At 44.3% G+C, this 20,768-nt stretch overlaps 1 protein-coding gene and 1 gene segment (V, D, J or C); both read right to left on the bottom strand.

The window, feature by feature from the left end:
* LOC309558547 (uncharacterized protein) overlaps positions 1-20,768 on the bottom strand; it is a gene marked incomplete at its 3' end in the record, with an annotated part of 303,007 nt that overhangs the window by 26,145 nt on the left and 256,094 nt on the right. The gene's annotated exons all lie outside the window — the stretch shown is intronic.
* The window catches only part of LOC309557671 (Ig mu chain C region-like), a 40,333-nt gene that overhangs the window by 3,866 nt on the left and 15,699 nt on the right, over positions 1-20,768 (bottom strand). Inside the window, exons 4-5 of the C gene segment in view lie at positions 10,820-11,116; positions 7,333-7,686 (exon numbers count right to left, since the gene is read on the bottom strand).

The raw sequence follows: 20,768 nt of genomic DNA, 5'->3' as shown, positions 1-20,768 counted from the left end.
GACCCCACTTCGCGCACAACATCTGGAAGACAGCCGGGTGGAGAGACCATTCCCCCTGATCCAGGGTCTGGCGACTCAGATAGTCCGCCTGCCAGTTCTCCACTCCCGGAATGTGAACCGCCGTTATCGCCGGGACATGAGTCTCGGCCCAAGACAGAATGTTGGCCACTTCTCGAGCCGCTCGGGCACTCCTGGTGCCCCCTTGGTGGTTGATGTAGGCCACCGCCGTGGCATTGTCCGTCTGCACCCGAACCGGGCAGCCCTGCAGCCGGTCCGTCCAGCGATGAAGACAGAGCCTTATCGCACGCAATTCCAGAATGTTGATCGGGAGGGAAGACTCCCCCTCCGACCAGGTCCCCTGGGCGGACAGAACGCCCAGAACACCACCCCAGCCCGACAGGCTGGCATCCGTGGTGACTATCGTCCACGAGATCGGACGAAACGACTTGCCCCCGGACACCAACGGGGACTGGAGCCACCACAGAAGGTTTTCCCTGGTGCGATGACTCAACGAGATCTGAAGATCCAGAGATTGAGGTCGCCCGTCCCACTTGGACAGGATCTCCGCTTGGAGACCCCGCGTGTGAAACTGCGCGAAAGGAATCGCCTCGAAGGCCGAGACCATCAATCCCAGACATCTCATACACGTCCGCAGAGACGAGTGTGGAACGTCCCTGAGGGACCTGACTTCCTCCTGAAGAGTCCTGAGTTTGTCTTCCGGCAGGAAGACCTTCGCCTGCACCGAGTCCAGTATCATTCCCAGATAGGGGAGACGAACCGACGGACTCAGTGTCGACTTAGGAACATTTATCGTCCAACCAAACTCCTGCAGAGTTTGCATTGTGACAGACAGGTCCTTCTCCAGACCCTGTCTGGTCGCAGACCGAACCAGAATGTCGTCCAGATACCCCAGGACAGAAATGCCCTGGGCCCTCAATAATGCCAGAACCGGTGCAAGCACCTTGGTGAAGACCCACGGAGCCGAGGCGAGACCAAAGGGCAACGCCACGAACTGGTAGTGATCCTCCGCAATGGCAAATCGAAGGTATCTCTGATGACCCACGAATATGGGGATGTGAAGGTACGCATCCTTCAAATCGATGGAGGCCATGAATTCCCCCGGAACCAGGGCAGCCACCACCGAGCGCAGGGATTCCATGCGGAACTTGCGAACCCGCACAGAGCGGTTCAGAGCCTTCAAGTCCAGAATCGGACGAACCTTGCCCTCCTTCCTGGGCACGGTGAACAGATTGGAATAAAACCCCCGAAATCTGTCCCGATGAGGCACCGGAACCACCACTCCCTGAGCCCTCAGGTCCCGCACCGCCAGGTGCAGATCCCGCAGGCGCTCTGGAGACAGTTGAAGATTTGAGGGAAAAAATCTGCTCTCCGGCCGAGAGAGAAACTCGATCTTGTAACCAGATCGAACGATTTCCAGAACCCATCTGTCCCGCACACGGGCCAACCAGGGCTGAAGAAAACCGAGCAAGCGTCCCCCCACCCCAAAACTGGGTGAGGGCGCCCCTTCAGGCCGAACTGTTATGGGCAGCAGGTCCGGATTGGCCGGACTTCTGTTTCCCAGACCAGGGCTTCTTCTGAGAGCCTTGGCCTTTGAACGGTTTGCCCTTGTAGTGCGGCCGAAAGGCACGAAAGGACCCCTGAGGGGGCCGAAAATTTGCATGCTTCTTCCCAGAAGCCCCCTTAGCCTTGGGGAAATGGGGCAAGAGAGTGCTCTTACCCCCGGTGATCCCCTTAATCAACACATCCAGGGACTCCCCAAAAAGGCGAGACCCATCATAAGGTAGATTGGCTAAGGTCTTACGTGAAGATTGGTCCACCGACCAACATTTCAACCAAACCAGGCGGCGAGACAACACCGCCACGCTGTGCACACGTGCAGCCAACGGAATCAGGTCCAGGTCCGCATCACACAGATACATGACACCCTGGTGGATCTGATCCACCATATCCAGGGTCGCCGCCGAGGCCGAATCGGCCACTAGGACGCGCCTAAGCATCTGCGTCCAACTTGCGATCGCCTGGGCCGCCATGAGAGAAGCAAACAGAGCCTTAAGCATAGAACCCGTAACAGAATAAGTATGACGGGCAAGAGACTCCAGTCTCCTATCCGTGGCATCACGGAAAACAGGGGAACCCTCTGCAGGAATCGCAGTGGCTTTGTTCAAAACCGCAATTGCATGATCCACTGGCGGAGGCACACACCACCGTTCATCAGTGGCAGGCGAGAAAGGATAACGCAGCTTGAATTTACTTGGTACCGCAAAAGGCTTGCGCAGATCGCGCCATTGATCCTTAACAGCGCGCTGAAAATCAGCATTGCAGGGAAAAACCTGCGGCGTCCTGCGTTTTCTCTGCGTCCCATAAGCTGCCAAAGCAGCGGGGGGACACACTTCGTCCTGCAAACGTAGCGTCTGCTTAATGGAAGCAATCAACTCATCCATGATTGCAAGCTCTTCAGGCGAGCCAGTGGGAGAATTATCAACTCCCTCAACTTCAGCCTCTACCTCAGACCCCACTAGATCAAGAGAGGAGCGGGACCCCGATAGGGGGGTCCCTGCCAGAACAGCCCCATCACCTTCACCCTCAGAATCAGAGGACAGCGCAACTCTGGGCCGTTTAGTAGATTGAGCAGCCACCAGCATTTGCACCTGGGCAGCAAGGCCAGCCACAATAGTGGCTAAATCCCCCCCTGGGGGGGAAACAGCGGTCCCCTGGCTTTCCACCAATACTGTAGGAAACTTGCCCTCCTGAGAATCCATTGCCCCTGTAATGCCAGACAACCAAGGGTTAACTGCCCCCTTTTAGCAAGCGCGGCAAGCGCAGCCCACCGCACCACACTCAGGCACAATGAGACCCCCACAGGGAATATACAAACTGAGTACAGGCAATGGATAACAAGAACAGAAGGATAAAACCTGAGGAGACCCCGCTGCTGCTGCTGCCTCGATCGGTGTTCCAGGAGAGAGGAAGTGATGCTGCCAGGGCGCTCTATGTAAGCCTATGGAGGCTACAAGAAAATGGCCGCCGTGCATGTAAACCATGCGGCCGGAGCGGGCGCCGGTAAAATGGCGTCGATTGGCGCCGAAAACGCCGCTCCACAGTGCATAAAAAACACACACATTACATCCCAATATAAGGATACATGTTAGATCGCCGCAGCGATCGCTGTATATGCCCAAACATGCCAAGAAAAAACATGCCCCACAGCACACAGCTCCTCACACTGCCCAGCCTGACACACACAGTGTCATACAGCTCTCCCCCCCCCTTGCAGCCCACAGCATGCAGCCGAGAGATCGGGAGACAAGCAGTGTGATTAAAGGCAGGTTACACAGTCCCAGACTGAGACCCCCCCAGACAGACAGGTCCCCACATAAATACACTTACCTCACATGGCGTGGGGAACCCGCACAGGCGAACAAGCCGCTGCACATGAGGCAGGGAGAGTCGCAATTCAAGACGCACAAAATGGGAGGTTAAGAAACCGCACAGCGTCCGGTGAGGTAGCCACCTCACCAATCATCCCTGCACCGAACAGGGATGGGTCGTTCACTGTGCCAGGAGCGTTACCTGGCTGAACGCTCGATGGCAGACTGGGAAGCCACTGACCCACGACCTGCGACCAGGGGGATCAGCCCGAGACCCAGTCCGCATGATCCTCTTCGTCCGAAGAACTAACTAATGCTGACAAAAATAACAGCTAAGTAAAGGTAGAGAGAAAACTCAAACAAAATATTAAAAAGAAGAAAGAGTCTGGGACAAAAAGTCCCAGCACAGAGAGAGCCAGCCACTCCTGACAAGCTAGACATTAAAACTGAGATATGGTTGCAGGAAGTAGGAGGGTATTGACTGAGGGGACCACCCCTTGAGGGTGGGATATGATAAAGCTTTATTGTTAACATATTCTGTTGCCTAGCTACTCCTTCGGAGCAAAGTCTAATACCCCATATGTGACGAATATGAAGAGGCGGCGACTGTCGGAGGACGTAAGAGAAATCAGCATTTTTGGTCAGTAATTTGCACCTGATGCGCGCAAATACGCACGAATGCGCTCAAATGACCCAAAATGCCAATTGAATATCAAGAACGCTAGAATAAATTTACGCGCAATTACGCACATTTACGCGAGCGCATAAGCGCGAAAATGCGCACATTACAATTACGCCAAAAAACGTAGATGCTCTAACAGGAGTATCTTGTGTTAGCTGCCTTAGACTTTGATTAAGTTTCCCATCTATAGACTCTATTTTCTCCAGGCTGGTTTCATACTTTTCAAAAGTTTGTTGTACTTCATAACCATGTGATGTGGTCTAATTGTTGATAAATATAATAATAATGTTGCGCAAATAAAAATCTATCCAGATGTGTAAAACATATAAAATAATTATGTAGAAAATTGTGCAAATATGTGCCAATCTCAGCCTTCAAACAAAAGATCCTAATTCCATAAACATAAATTTCTGTATCTTAGATAGAATCCAATGCTGAGAGATAATAAAATGTGCAATGTGCAATTCATAAACGAATATATTATAATACCATTAATATGATCTAATACTAAAACGAAAAACGTGCCAGGTGCAAAACACAGGAGAATATTGCAATAAATCCCAGTGCTGAGAAAATAAATAAATAAATATCAGTCCATACACTGTGTAAAATTCAATTAATGATGGGTTGTATCAGTAATAAAATATATAAATCCATGCAAAAAATAAATAATAAAATACAAGTGTCCAGAAATAATCTTTAGTGAAATTAAGTGCAGACCAATCTTCTATAAAGTGCTTGAGCCACCCGACTGTGGCAGTGTTCCCTAACCAAGTGAGTGACCGGGGTGTCACAACTCTATCCTAATCGTGCACCCCCTTGTGATTGGGCGCTCACCTTATATTAGATTCAGTTAGGCTCAAAATGCTGGATATCTTATGGGTGGTACTTCCTGGTAATCACATCCCATATGTCCGCCGATTTCATCAAAGTGGCCAGCGTATCATGGAAGTGAAGAGACTCACAATAGAGCTTATATCTTTAAAAACTGTTTATTCTATTAAAAAATCAAGTATTGCACTCACATGTTATGGTGAATCCATGCACCTTTAGCCATCCTGGGAAAGGACGGGTGGAGTGCTTCGCCAAACGACTGGCGAGACTGTCAAGCTGTCAGGCTGAATCCACTGCAGAGGATAGGACGCAACTACGGCGTCTCCCACTATACCACCACGGTATTTCGAATATTGTTACCTAACTAGGATGGCTATCTAAAGGTGCATGGATTCACCATAACATGTGAGTGCAATACTTGATTTTTTAATAGAATAAACAGTTTTTAAAGATATAAGCTCTATTGTGAGTCTCTTCACTTCCATGATACGCTGGCCACTTTGATGAAATCGGCGGACACATGGGATGTGATTACCAGGAAGTACCACCCATAAGATATTCAGCATTTTGAGCCTAACTGAATCTAATATAAGGTGAGCGCCCAATCACAAGGGGGTGCACGATTAGGATAGAGTTGTGACACTCCGGTCACTCACTTGGTTTGGGAACACTGCCACAGTCGGGTGGCTCAAAAACTTTATAGAAGATTCGTCTGCACTTAATTTCACTAAAGATTATTTCTGGACGCTTGTATTTTATTATTTATTTTTTGCATGGATTTATATATTTTATTACTGATACAACCCATCATTAATTGAATTTTACACAGTGTATGGACTGATATTTATTTATTTATTTTCTCAGCACTGGGATTTATTGCAATATTCACCTGTGTTTTGCACCTGGCACGTTTTTCGTTTTAGTATTAGATCATATTAATGGTATTATAATATATTCGTTTATGAATTGCACATTGCACGTTTTATTATCTCTCAGCATTGGATTCTATCTAAGATACAGAGATTTATGTTTATGGAATTAGGATCTTTTGTTTGAAGGCTGAGATTGGCACATATTTGCACAATTTTCTACATAATTATTTTGTATGTTTTACACATCTGGATAGATTTTTATTTGCGCAACACTATTATTATATTTATTGGCTTATTGCACTTTAATGAGAAGTGAAACAAATTAAAAATGTAAAAATATGAGGCAGGAAGGATGCTCGCAGGAACTTTTTGTTTTTTAGGCCACTTGTTGACTCTTGATGATACTTCTACCCTTGTGATAAAATCTGGCATTGCATAAGAAGCGAGATAAATGTCATCACATATCAGTATTTACCTGTATCTCTTACACACACTTCTCTGGACTCGGGATCAATCATAGTAACATGCTTCCAGGTCACCTTGATTGTATGATTTGGATGTGTCATGTGCTCCTGAGGAACTTTGCATTTACTTGTCACATCAAACGTTGAGTTTAAATTGTTCTTATAATCCTCCTCTGATGTCAAAAATTGTTTGCAACTGCAGGTCCATTTAATTTCTATGGATTGTGGATAAAATCTATGCAGATGGAGAATCAAGACAGCTTCTCTTCTGTTTGTAAGAGACCACTGTATAGGATCCCTGTGTGTGGGACAAGCTGGACGAAAACAGATTTGTTAAATAATATAAAACATTTGTTTGTTAATGTATAGAACAAAATCTTTTTAAGAGAACGTAGGTGGCCCTTCTTTGCCTGAAGAGAGGGAGAACACAGTAACTTTATAACACTCCAAAATAAACTGACCTCCCCCTTAGCAGAGTCCTTGGTTCTCACAACCCAACTAGGAAACGAACTATCATTGCAAGAACAGGGAAGGGGCAGTAAAGGAAAGACTGACCAACAGCGTTAGAACTGTTCCAGAGTAGGTCAGTGTGACCAGGATCATCAAAGAGTAGTGATGATCTGAATGGTTTTCCCACATCAAAGTCAATCCAGTGTGCCAAATATTCACCTACTGGGTAAACTTATTTACTTGTGATTTATTACTTTTGCTGGTAATGAGGTTAGAAAAAAAGGGGACAGTGTTCAAAATCTCCAAAAATAAGATAACTTCAAAACAGGGGCGTACCAAGGGGTTGGCCAGATTGGCGCCCGCCAAGGGCGCAGGCTGAAGGGGGGGGGGGGCAAAAAAATTGGCAGCCCCCATGATGATACATTAAGAACACGTTCATTCTGCGTTACTGGGAGAGTGTGAATAAATATATTAGGCATTGTAATGCATGTTATTTTTATTTATAAATTTTTTTATTTAAAACTTATTTAGTTGACCACCTTGAAAGATATAAATAAAAAAAAAACTATGAGGGATAAAGATGGTACTCTGACAGTTGCTCGTGGCTTACCGACTGCATCTTATGCCAAGAAGAAACTCACCGTAGACTTGTAATAGTCCTGTACTTCTTTCTATGGGTGTCTCCAGGCTGGGGTGCGAAACTCGGCAGATGAACTCTGACCCCTGGTCATCTGCAAGTGTTGGGGTGAACAGTAAACCAGCTGTACAGCTGTATGTGTTATCTGGTTGTAACTGAAGGATGGATGTATTTTGTCTATATTTTGAAATATAATTTGGAAGAGGGGTCCGTTTTCCATTCTTCTCTTTCTTATGCCAGCTCACAGAGAGCTCACTTGGTGAGAGGTACTGAGAGATTTTATACTTCAGGTTGGCCTCGGTGTTCTCAAGTATTGGCATTTTGTCTATTTCTTCTATCACAGGGCGCCAGGGAAGATCTGTAAATCAAACCGCATTGATTATACCCAGAATACCATTTGATTGGCTTTGTAACTCTAATTGCATGGATTTCAGCTAATACAAAATTGCAATTAATATGAAGCTGAGGCAAAATGTAATGGAATACCACAGGTGCTATGGAGGTGGTATGAGCAGACCTGTGCACTGACATGGGACAGGTGACATGACTACTGATATGTGTATTTACAATGCCTTGAAAAAGTATTCATACCCCCTTGACATTTTCCACATTTTGTCATGTTACAACCAAAAACATAAATGTATTTTTTTGGGGATTTTATGTGATAAACCAACACAAAGTGCCACAAAATTGTGAAGTGGAAGGAAAATGATAAATGGTTTTCAGAATTTTTACAAATAAATATGTGAAAAGTGTGGTGTGCATTTGTATTCACCCCCCTGAGTCAATACTTTGTAGAACCGCCTTTCCCTGCAATTACAGCTGCAAGTCTTTTTGGTGATGTCTCTACCAGCTTTGCACATCTAGAGAGGGACATTTTTGCCCATTCTTCTTGGCAAAATATCTCAAGCTCTGTCAGATTGGATGGAGAGCGTCTGTAAACAGCAATTTTCAAGTCTTGCCACAGATTCTCAGTTGTATTTAGGTCTGGACTTTGACTGGGATATTCTAACACATAAATATGCTTTGATGTAAACCATTCCATTGTAGCTCTGGCTGTATGTTTAGGGTCGTTGTCCTGCTGGAAGGTGAAACTCTGCCCTAGTCTCAAGTCTTTTGCAGACTCTAACAGGTTTTCTTCTAAAGCCCCGTACACACGTACGGATCGTCGTCATACAAACGTTCGTCTTTTCTCCCCGGGATGTCGGTGTCTGTTGAAAAGTGCAAAGACAGCACAAGGACAGCACAAGAATTTTGTCCGCAGACTTCAGCTGACTGCAGAAGTGATGTCATGTAATGGTTAACTTTCCCTGTGTTTTTTATTTTCTGAGCATGCCCAGTCTTGCAAATCTGCGGTCTGTCGGCTGATTTCTGTACTGACAGGCGAACAATCGTCCGTTCTGGTGTCCGCAGACAAAAATTTTCATGTTTGCAAGAAAGACTCTTGTCCGCGGATTGTGCGCAGACAGCTGTCGGAGGCACCATACTAACATGCGTACAATCGGCAGATCTTTCGTCCGCCGACGTTTGTATGACGACGATCCGTACGTGTGTACGGGGCTTTAGATTGCCCTGTATTTGGCTCCATCCATCTTCCCATCAACTCTGATCAGCTTCCCTGTCCCTGCTAAAGAAAAGCATCTCTACAACATGATACTGTCACCACCATGTTTCACAGTGGAGATGGTGTCTTCAGGGTGATGTGCAGTGTTAGTTTTCCGTCACACATAGCGTTTTTTTTTTTAGGCCAAAACCTTCAATTTTGGTCTCATCTGTCCAGAGAACCTTCTTTCACATGTTTGCCGTGTCCCCCACATGGCCTCTCACAAATAGGACTTCTTTTGGCCTTCTGACACTTTTCCATAAAGGCCAGATTTGTGGAGTTCACAGCTAATAGTTGATCCTCCCACCTGAGCTGTGGATCTCTTCAACTCCTCCAGAGTTACCATGGGCCTCTTGGCTGCTTCTCTGATTATTGCTCTGGTAGGTTTGCAGTTGTGCCATACTCTTTCCAATTTCAGATGATGGATTGAACAGTGCTCTGTGAGATGTTCAAAGCTTGGGATTTCTTTTTTGACCTAACCCTGCTATAAACTTCTCTACAACTTTATCCCTGACCTGTCTGGTGTGTTCCTTGGCCTTCATGATGCTGTTTGTTCACTAAGGTTCTCTAGAAATCCTCTGAGGGCTTCATAGAACAGCTGTATTTGTACTGAAATTACATTACACAGAGGTGGACTCTATTTACTAATTAGGTGACTTCTGAAGGCAATTGGTTCCACTAGATGTTAGGGGTATCAGAGTAAAGGGGGGTGAATACAAATGCACGCCACACTTTTCAGATATTTATTTGTAAAAAAATGTGAAAATTATTTATCATTTTCCTTCCCCTTCACAATTATTTGCCACTTTGTGTTGGTTTATTACATAAAATCCCAATAAAATACATTTACGTTTATGGTTGTAACATGACAAAATGTGGGAAATTTTAAGGGGCATTGTTCAAACCACAAATGTGAGGTATAGCCGCGATTGTTGGAATAAGAGCAATAATTCTAGCACTAGACCTCCTCTGTAACTCTAAAGAGGTAAACTGTAAAAAATGTTAAAATGTCGCCTATTGAGATTTTTAAGATACCAATGTTTGTCGCCGTTCCACGAGCGTGCGCAATTTTGAAGCATAACATGTTAGGTATCTATTTACTCGGTGTAACATTCTCTTTCACAATATAAAATAAATCGGGCTAACTTTACTGTTTAGTTTTTTTAAAATGCAATGAAATGTATTTTTTCCAAAACAATTGTGTTTGAAAGACCGCTGCGCAAATATCGCGTGACAAAAAATATCGCAATTATCAACATTTTATTGTCTAGGTTCTCTGCTAAAAAAATATATAATGTTTTCTGGGTTCTAAATAATTTTCTAGCAAAAAATACTGATTTTAACTTGTAAACAACAAGTGTCAGAAATAGGCCTGGTCCTTAAGTGGTTAAGTGTAAACCCAATCACTAAAATCCCATATAATCTTCTACATGTCAATGTAATGTAAAAAGTTATTTTCAATCTTCAAATCCACAGCTTTTATTAAAATAATACCTGGTAATCCTGCCATGGATACAGGCACTTCCTGTTACAGAGTGACAACTGTCTTCCAGTTGTGCTCCTGTATTGTCACCTTAGTCACATGCACCCCGGGTGGTAAGTACAAGTGCCAGTACCAATGCCTGGTACACCATTATCACCATCACAAAGACAGTCCAGAGCAATGATGTGCAGCTGACACTGGGGTGACAGCATGGAGACAGGAAGTGGCTGAAAGAGGCTGGAAGGGATCAGCAGCATTGAGAAGCAAAAAAAAGGAAGGAAAAAATATGGCAATTATTTATTGTACACAGTTCTTTGGCAAAATAAATATCATCCAATTAGGGTTTAGCTCTACTTGTGAATATACCATATAGTGCACTTATTATAGGTTTATGAATTGCAGTACCTGTTATAGACAGATTTCGGTATCCGGCCTCCTTTAGTGAGTCATGTTTCCAGGTCACACGCACCGAGGATTTGAAATATTTCCAGGGAATGGTACATTTACTTTTGGCATCAAATGTTTTCTCATTGTCGGTTTGAATGATTTTCTTGATTGACGGTAAAGTTTTAGTTTGCCGTTCTGTATAGCTCCATGTTATGTCAATGTTTTGGGGGTAAAACTTCATTAAACTCAGAGAACAGAGAACCTGGTCTGATCGGAGGAGGGTGAATTTTACAGCTTTCAGCTCCTGGGGGGGTACTGAAAGGAAATAAATACAATTACCAACAGAGATTGGCCTAGATCTATCTATTATGGATGATCGAACGGTTCGGGTCGACCATCGGTTCAGCCCGAACATTGGCTGTTCGAGGTTCGGCTGAATTCCGAACTTTTTGCCCAAAAAGTTCGGAATTCGGCAACCAGAACCGACCAAAATGCAATGGTACAGGAAATGGGCTTTAAAAGCCTGTGATTGGACCAGAACCATCAGTAAAAGCCAATTGAGGGGGCAGGAGAATGCTAGGAATGTGATTGGAGTGACTAGGGGGTCCAGAGGCCAATCAGTAGTGAATACGCCCCCCAGTATATAAGATAGCCCCGCCAAATTCCTAGCATTGTAATACAGGGACATTGAAGCAGAAGTAACAGAACTACTTCCACTCTCTTCCAAGTGTCATTTAGCAATTATTACTGTCAGGAAAGGGATATCTAGTGTAGTTAGGGTGCTTTTTTCCACTTTAGTTAGATTAAAAAATCTAGTTCCTGTAGGGAAAGTGTTAAGTGTAAGGGGACCATAGTGTAGTGTAGGGTTAACTGACTCTGACTGCTATGGCAGGGTGACAAAACCCTTCCATGTCAGGGTGACCGCTATAGAGAAAAGATTGTTTCTCTTAGGTCACTTATAGAACAGCGATATGGCTTCTCCCCTGTCAGCCTGCTTTTTGCTGCAGGCATTTATAGGGCTTTTTTGAGGACATGTTTGGAGTCAGGCATGACATCTGAACTTGTGTGTAGGGGTATATATATACACACACACATGTATGTATATATACACATACAGTATATAGGTGTGAAAGTAGCAGAACACTATGCTTGCGCTAATTAAATAATTAACACCCATATGGCTCCGCTCCTATCACACCTATATATGTGTAACTGTATAAATACATATAAGTATGTGTGTATATATACCCCTATACACAAGTTCAGATGTTTTGCCTGCCTCCAAAGACCCCAAAAAAATGCCCAAAAAAATGCCTGCGGCAAAAAAAACCGTCCAGGTGTGTTATTGCAGGCTTTTTTTGGGGGAATTTTTTTGGGGTCTTTGGAGGCAGGCATGACATCTGAACTTCTGTATAGGGGTATATATACACACCTACACATATATAGGTGTGAAAGTAGCAGAACACTATGCTTGCCCTAATTAAATAATTAACACCCATATGGCTTCTCTGCTATAACACCTATATATGTGTAAGTGTATAAATACATATAACATGTGTGTATATATACCCCTATACAGAAGTTCAGATGTTTTGCCTGCCTCCAAAGACCCCAAAAAAATGCCTGCAACAACACACCTGGGCGTTTTTTTTTTTTGGCGCTAGCGTTTTTTTGGGCATTTTTTTGGCGTCTTTGGAGGCAGGCATAACATCTGAACTTCTTTGTAGGGGTATATATACACACATACTTATATGTATTTATACAGTTACACATATATAGGTGTGATAGGAGCGGAGCCATATGGGTGTTAATTATTTCATTAGCGCAAGCATAGATTTCTGCTACTTTCACACCTATATATATGTAGGTGTATATATACATATAAGTATGTGTGTATATATACCCCTACAAAGAAGTTCAGATGTTATGCATGTCTCCAAAGACGCCCAAAAAAAACGCTAGCGCCAAAAAGAAAAACACCCAGGTGTGTTGTTGCAGGCATTTTTTTGGGGTCTTTGGAGGCAGGCAAAACATCTGAACTTCTGTATAGGGGTATATATACACACATGTTATATGTATTTATACACTTACACATATATAGGTGTTATAGCAGAGAAGCCATATGGGTGTTAATTATTTCATTAGCACAAGCATAGATTTCTGCTACTTTCACACCTATATATATGTAGGTGTATATATATATATATAAGTATGTGTGTATATATACCCCTACAAAGAAGTTCAGATGTTATGCCTGCCTCCAAAGACGCCAAAAAAATGCCCAAAAAAACGCTAGCGCCCAAAAAAAAAAAAACGCCCAGGTGTGTTGTTGCAGGCATTTCTTTGGGTCTTTGAAGGCAGGCATAACATCTGAACTTGTGTATAGGGGTATATATACACACATAATTATATGTATATATACACTTACACATATATAGGTGTGATAGGAGAGAAGCCATATGGGTGTTAATTTTTTAACTAGCGCAAGCATAGGTTTCTGCTCCTTTCACACCTATATATGTGTATGTATATATACATACATGTGTGTGTGTATATATACCCCTACACAGAAGTTCTGATGTTATGCCTGCCTCCAAAGAACCCCACAAAATGCCCAAAAAAAGGCCTGCTGAAAACCGGCAAGGTGTGAAAATAGCGGAGCCATATCCATGTTCTATATTAATTCTAATACAAACAAACTTTTTTTTCTGGTTCTGGACATGCTACAGAGCTGAAACTTCACAGGTATACTTTTTAGACCCCCCCAGACACTAAATCCAAAGAATTTTTTTTTATTTTTCAATAATTGGCTCTCTATCAAAAATTACAATTTTTAAAGAACTTTTTTTTGTGTGATTAATAGTCTCTGGGGCATGACCCAGAACCCTAGGCACTTTTTAGGGGCATTTATTGGGTTTTAGGGCTTCAAAATTGGGTTTTTTGTTTACCGAAGTTCGGTTCCCATTGATTTCAATGGGGTTCTGAAATCCGGGCCGAACGTTCAGGAAGTTCGGGTGTTCTGGCCGAACCGAACGGATGGTGGGGAGAGAAGAGGGGTGCATGCATGGATGGTGGGGAGAGAAGAGGGGTGCATGCATGGATGGTGGGGAGAGAAGAGGGGTGTAGATGTAGTGGGTAGTGTGAGGAATGGGGGTTGCAGGCACAGTGGATGCTGAGGGAAGGGAAGTGGCAGATGTGGTTGGAGCTCAGCGAAGGTGGTGTAGAGCTGGAGACTAGTAAGGAAAGGGGGGCTGCAGGAAAGCTGGGTGGTGAGAGAAGGGAGATTACAGACATGGTGCGCTGCACCCATAGTAGGTGGTGAAAATATATCTCTTATGCATGACATTGTAACCCTACAAGCAGACCTGAACAAAATAATGGGGTGGGCAACTACATGGCAGATGAGGTTTAATGTTGAAAAATGTAAAGTAATGCACTTGGGCATCAGAAACACGAAAGAAAGCTACTTACTAGGGGGGAAACCTCTGGGTGAATCTAAGATGGAAAAGGATCTGGGAGTACTAGTGGACAACAGGCTTGGCAGTGGCATGCAAAGTCAACAGAATACTGGCATGTATAAAAAAGGGATTCACTCCAGAAATAAAGAGATTATTCTCCCACTCTACAAGACTCTGGTCCGGCCACATCTGGAGTATGCTGTCCAGTTCTGGGCACCGGTCCTCAGGAAGGATGTGCTGGAACTGGAGAGAGTCCAGAGAAGGGCAACAAAAATAATTAGGGGAATGGAGGACATCAGCTACGAGGAAAGACTACAAGCAGGGAAAGAGAATTAGAGGAATACTGGGTTACATTAATCCACCAATCATTGCCACAATTCTAGGACAATATCCCCCCTGGACAACATCCCCCCGGACAATATCCTCCCTGGACAATATCCCCCCGGACAATATCCCCCCTCTAACCCTAACCCTAAGTCCAGGGGGATGTTTTCCGGGGGGATATTGTCCCGGGAGATGTTGTCCCGGAGGGATATTATCCGGGGGGATGTTGTCCAGGGGGGATTATGTCCAGGGGGATGTTTTCCAGGGAGATATTGTCCCGGGGGATAATGTCCGGGGGATATTGTCTGGGGGGGATTTTGTCCTGATACCCATTGCCACATCCCTTAAAACATTAGTAAAGAGAATAGTGAGGCAGGGAGCACGTTTGATATACGGTCAAGCCATAGGCTGGAGAGATAAGCGGACTGCGTCCTGTCAAGGGCATGGGACTTTTGAGGCATAGATTCAATGGTGGCAACAAATTATCCAACAAGGACCAAAAATGTAATATATAAAAATAAATTTTATTACAAATAACATTTTTTTTAAAAACATAGAAAAACAGACATGTGCATTAGCATTTTCCACACTGAATAAATGAATCATAGGTAGTAATAATATGGATGACATAGGTCCTACATGTTTCGCCGAGGTATGAAACCTCAAATATTGGCTTATTCAGGGACCAGAAAACTGTAATCCTTCTACTGATTCATTTTATTTAAGAAACGACTACCATCCATGGTGCAAGGCATAGCACAGTAGTGACACGGCAATGGTCAGGGGGAGATGATCCAGAGCCGGGGACTTCCCAAAAAGGTGAGTACTGGACCAGACCACTGACCAGGGCAGAGATGCAATGACCAGGGGAATAAGAAAGAGGAATAAGTCCAATTTCCTGTTTGTATACTGGTCTCTGCGTGCTATTTTCACAGCAAAAGTAGCGATCCTGGTACTCCATGCAGAGGGAGCCATGTCCTTGGTCCTTGTTGGATAATTTGTTGCCACCATTGAATCTATGCCTCAAAAGTCCCATGCCCTTGGACATCTCTCTCCAGCCTATGGCTTGACCGTATATTGGACGTGCTCCCTGCCTGACTTTTCTCTTTACGAAAGACTACAAGCATTAAACTTATTCTCTCTGGAGAAGAGATGATTGAGGGGCAGTGCTGTATCTTGGCCTAGGCTGACAAGGCCCAGGCCTAGGGCGGCACTTTGCAGGGGGGCAGCAAAAAAGCTGCACACTGCATGAAAAATACAGCCTCCTCCTGCCTCCCGCACGCAAAGGGTCCCCGCCGACCTGTGCTACACTTTTAGTTTAGTGCCAGTATTATGGGTCGAACTGAGCCAGAGGGCAGGGTCCAGGAGGCAAATCAGTCTGGCACCCCCATAAAGCAGTCACACTGCTACCTGCCGGTATGATAGGCTGCAATAATGGGCACTGATAGGCTACACTGGGGGCCACTGATGGGGCTGTACTAATGGCCACTGATGAGGCTTAACTTATGGGAACTGATAAGGTTATGCTGATGGGCACAGATAGACTGTGGTTGTGGTCTGCGGTGTACAGATGTCAAGGCAGGGCATAAACAGGAAGGGTGTGGCCTTTACAGGAAGGGGTGGGTCATATTTAAATTAGGGGGTGCACAAACTTAGTCAGGCCTAGGGCAGCACAAAACCTAAATACACCACTGTTGAGGAGGGATATGATATCAATGTACAAATATTGTACTGGCGACCCTAGCATAAGGATCAAACTTTTCAGAGAAAGGGAATACAATAAGACACATGGCCACTCACTAAATCTAGAAGAAAAACTGTTTATCCTTAAACTATGTAAGGGGTTATTTACTGTCAGAGCAGTGAGGATGTGGAATTCTCTTCCACAAGCAGTGGTATCAGCAGGGAGCATCGATAGTTTAAAAAAAACTGTTAGATGGGCACCTTAAAGACCACAACATAAAGGGGTATACAATGTACGGTTAGCAGCAAACACACACACATTATGGGTTAAACTGGATGGACTGGTGTCTTTTTTCAACCTCACTAACTATGTAACTATGTAAAATATATATAGCTGCTGGTGCTGTGAGTGCTGAGAGATGGCAGGTGCAACATGATGGAAGGAGGGGCTTGCAGGCTGTGTGATTGGTTTGAGAAGTGGGGGCTTCGGCATGGTGGGTGGTGAAAGAAGGGGGGGGGCTGCAGGTGCATTAAATGTGAAGGGAAGGAGGACTGCAGGGATGGTGATAATCTAAAAGGAGTAGGGGGTGCAAGGCAGTAAGTGCTGAAAGAAAGTGGGGTGTGGGATCAGCAGATTGAGTGGGGCTGCAGGTGTGGTGCAGGAGGGCAGTCTGGGTGAATGTACAGTGGTGATTTGTCTAAGAGTGCATCGAGGTTTGGGGTAATAGTGTGTGTGGGGATTTGGGTGATAATTTAGGCATAGGAAAATAGGAAAGGGGTAGGGCTGGCTGCTATTGGTTAGGGGTATTGTGTAATTGTGGGAATGTCTGACATTTTAGGAAGAAGGGGGGGGGGGGTTAAGTGATAGTGAAGGGTGTGAGATGGCTGACATTTCAGGAGGTAAAGGGGTTTAGGGGTTTTAGGTGATAGTGGGGGAAGGGGCTCTGGCTGACATTGCAGAAGGGGAATGTAGCATCCTCTTGGGCTGTATCTCACAAATGTGATGGGTTCTGTGTAGGAAGTGAAACTGTGCTGAGAAAAAAAAGAAAATAAATCGAATGTAGCTTTTATATTATTATGATCTTAGTGTGGACTTCAGAGAAAATTAGTCAGCCAATCACAAAAGCAGCTCCTTGTATTTCTTCTACCTCTCCCAGTCTGAGCCCTGCTGTACATGAGACTGCAAGAGGCTGATATACAGGTGCATCTCAAAAATTAGAATATCATCAAAAAGTTAATTTATTTCAGTAATTCAGTTCATATGGATGTGTTATACACAGAGAGATACAGTAAACCCGGACCCAGCCGCGAAAAGTGAAAATCCGCGAAATAGAAAAACCCTATTAAAATGCATTGCAGGCATGTTTTTTTTACTGTCACTGTACGTGTAAAAGCATTTTAAGGTCTTTAAACACACTTTTAAAACAATAGAAACTCATTTAAACACATAAAAGATACTAAGAGACATAGCAAGAGCTATGGAAAACACAAAAATATTTCATTTTTAATGATTTATATAGTAAAATAACATTACAAAAAAAACGTGAATTACCGGGACCGCAAAAACTGAACCGCGATGGAGCGGGGGATTACTGTATATTTCATGCATTTCTTTCTTGTGACAACCTAAAATTCAGTATCTCAGAAAATTAGAAAATTACATAAGACCAATTAAAAAAAAGGATTTATAATAAAGAAATGTTGGCTTACTGAAAAGTAAGTCCATGTAGAGTATAGTACATGGTCAGGGGCTCCTTTTGCTGGAATTACTGCATCAATGCAGCGTGGCATGGAGGTGATCAGCCTGTGGCCCTGCTGAGGTGTTATGGAAGCCCAGGTTTCTTTGATAGTGACCTTCAGCTTGTCTGCATTGTTGGGTCTGGTGTCTCTCATCTTCCTCTTGACAATACCCCACAGATTCTCTATGGGGTGTAGGTCAGGCGAGTTTGCTGGCCAATCAAGCACAGTGATACCATGGAGATTAAACCAGGTATTGGTACTTTTAGCAGTGTGGGCGATGCCAAGTCCTGCTGGAAAATGAAATCAGCATCTCCATAAAGCTGGTCAGCAGAGGGAAGCATGAAGGGATCTAGAATTTCATGGTAGAAGGCTGCGCTGACTTTGGACTTAATAAAACACAGAGGACCAACACCAGCAGATGACATGGCTCCCCAAATCATCACTGACTGTGGAAACTTCACCCTGGATCTCATGTAACTTGGATTCTGTGCCTCCCCACTCTTCCTCCAGACTCTGGGACCTTAATTTCCAAATGAAATGCAAAATTTACTTTCACCCGAAAAGAGGACTTTGGACCACTGAGCAAATGTCCAGTCCTTTTTCTCCTTAGCCCAGGTAAGACACTTCTGACGTTGTCTCTGGTTCAGGAGTGGCTTAACACAAGCAATGCGACAGTTGTAGCCCATGTCCTGGATACGTCTGTGTGTGGTGGCTCTTGAAACACTGACACCAGCCGTAGTCCACTCCTTGTGAATCTCCTCCAAATGCTTGAATGGTCTTTGCTTCACAATCCTTTCAAGGCTGTGGTTATCCCTGTTGCTTATGCACCTTCTTCTACCACACTTATTCCTTCTACCCAACTTTCCATTATTATGATTTTATTATATGGGTGTAATTCTTGCGTTGTCATAGGAATTATAACAATTGTGCCCCTGATGCTGCAAGTACAATAACTGGTACCTAAAACAGTCTAATGGAGAAATAAATGTAAGGGGGGGTACTGCGCTTCAGGGGTGATATAGTGCGAATCGGTATATCAAAGGTATATAGGTTTTCAATTAAAAATAAAAAAGATATTCAATTATTATAGCATCATTGAGTGTATAAATAAATAGTGTTCTTATTAAAGAGGGGAAAAGTGCTGGTGTGCAATGTTCAGTTCATCAATCATACCATCATTCATTTAAATGCAAATCAGTTAATAGCTGAATAATTCAAAATAATACTGACAATCAACTCTTAATAGAAATAATATAAATAAAGTGCTATATGTGCAAATAAATGGTGAATTGATTTTATGCAAATAATTAATAAATTTGGAAAAAAATAAAAAATAAAATGCAATAAATTTAAAGTGCTTCATGTGCAGAACAAATGGTGAATTATTGTTGTGCAAATAACCGATTCTTTATAAAGTGCAAATATATATATAAGTGCAACAGATCAGCTGTTATTTTCCAGTGCAAACTTCAATGGTGTATGGTATTCCAAAATATTCAATAAACTAAAAGTGCTATAGTGTCCAATTTTTTTAGTGACAATTTCCCAATATTTCCTTCTTTATATTCAATCGTCCTTATTTTTTCCAACAACCTCCTCCACCTTAGGAAAACGTGAACAGAGGTGCTCTCAGTGGCGGCCCGTGCATAGGGGGCACCAGAGCGCCGCCCCCCCTATTCCCTAAAAAAAAAGAAAACAAAAAATTTAAAAAAAAAAGAAAAAATTACAAAAAGTACAAATAAAGTTTTGAAAAAAAAAAAAAAATTGTGTTCGCAGGCCTATGCGCTGGGCCTGGTGGCTAGGGGTGGGGGTGGGGTTTACGACCCAGAAGAGGTGCCGATTGGCTGCCTTCTGGGGGCGTAACCTGGGCGCAGGAAAAAGCGCTGAGCCACCCCCACCTTCGTGATATCCTGGCTGTGATTGGTCCAGTCTCCAGCCTGGACCAATCATCATCCAGGACATCGCTGACTCGCAATGGGGGCGGTGCCGGTGCGTGCGTCAGTCACGCACCGTCACCGCCCGAGCTCCTTCCCGCCGCCCGGACCGGAAGACAGAAGACTGAAGAGGAGGACGTCCATGGCGCTGCTCGTCTCGGTTCCTGGAATTCCGCCATCCTGCCGCCGTCAGAAGGTAAGTGATTGAAGCTGACCTGTGCCCTCACCTGTGCCATGCCTGTACCATCACCTGTGCCATGCCTATGCCATCACCTGTACCATCACCTGTGCCATGCCTATGCCATCACCTGTGCCATCACCTGTACCATCACCTGTGCCATGCCTATGCCATCACCTGTGCCATGCCTATACCATTACCTGTGCTATGCCTATGCCATCACCTGTGCCATGCCTGTACCATCACCTGTGCCATGCCTGTGCCATCACCTGTACCATAACCTGTGCCATGCCTATGCCATCACCTGTGCCATGCCTATACCATCACCTGTGCCATGCCTGTGCCATAACATGTGCCATGCCTATACCATCACCTGCGCCATGCCTGTGCCATGCCTATACCATCACCTGTGCCATGCCTATGCCATCACCTGTGCCATGCCTATACCATCACCTGTGCCATCACCTCTATGCCATCACCTGTGCCATGCCTATACCATCACCTGTGCCATGCCTGTGCCATAACCTGTGCCATGCCTATACCATCACCTGTGCCATGCCTGTGCCATCACCTGTGCCATGACTGTACCATCACCTGTGCCATGCCTATGCCATCACCTGTGCCATGCCTATGCCATCACCTGTGCCATG

The sequence above is a fragment of the Pelophylax lessonae genome (genome assembly GCF_965119305.1).
Source record: "Pelophylax lessonae genome assembly, chromosome: 6".
In the NCBI taxonomy this organism is placed as follows: Eukaryota; Metazoa; Chordata; class Amphibia; order Anura; family Ranidae; genus Pelophylax; species Pelophylax lessonae.
Note: the sequence above shows the minus strand (reverse complement) of the source record. Positions and strands in the feature narration are given on the sequence as shown.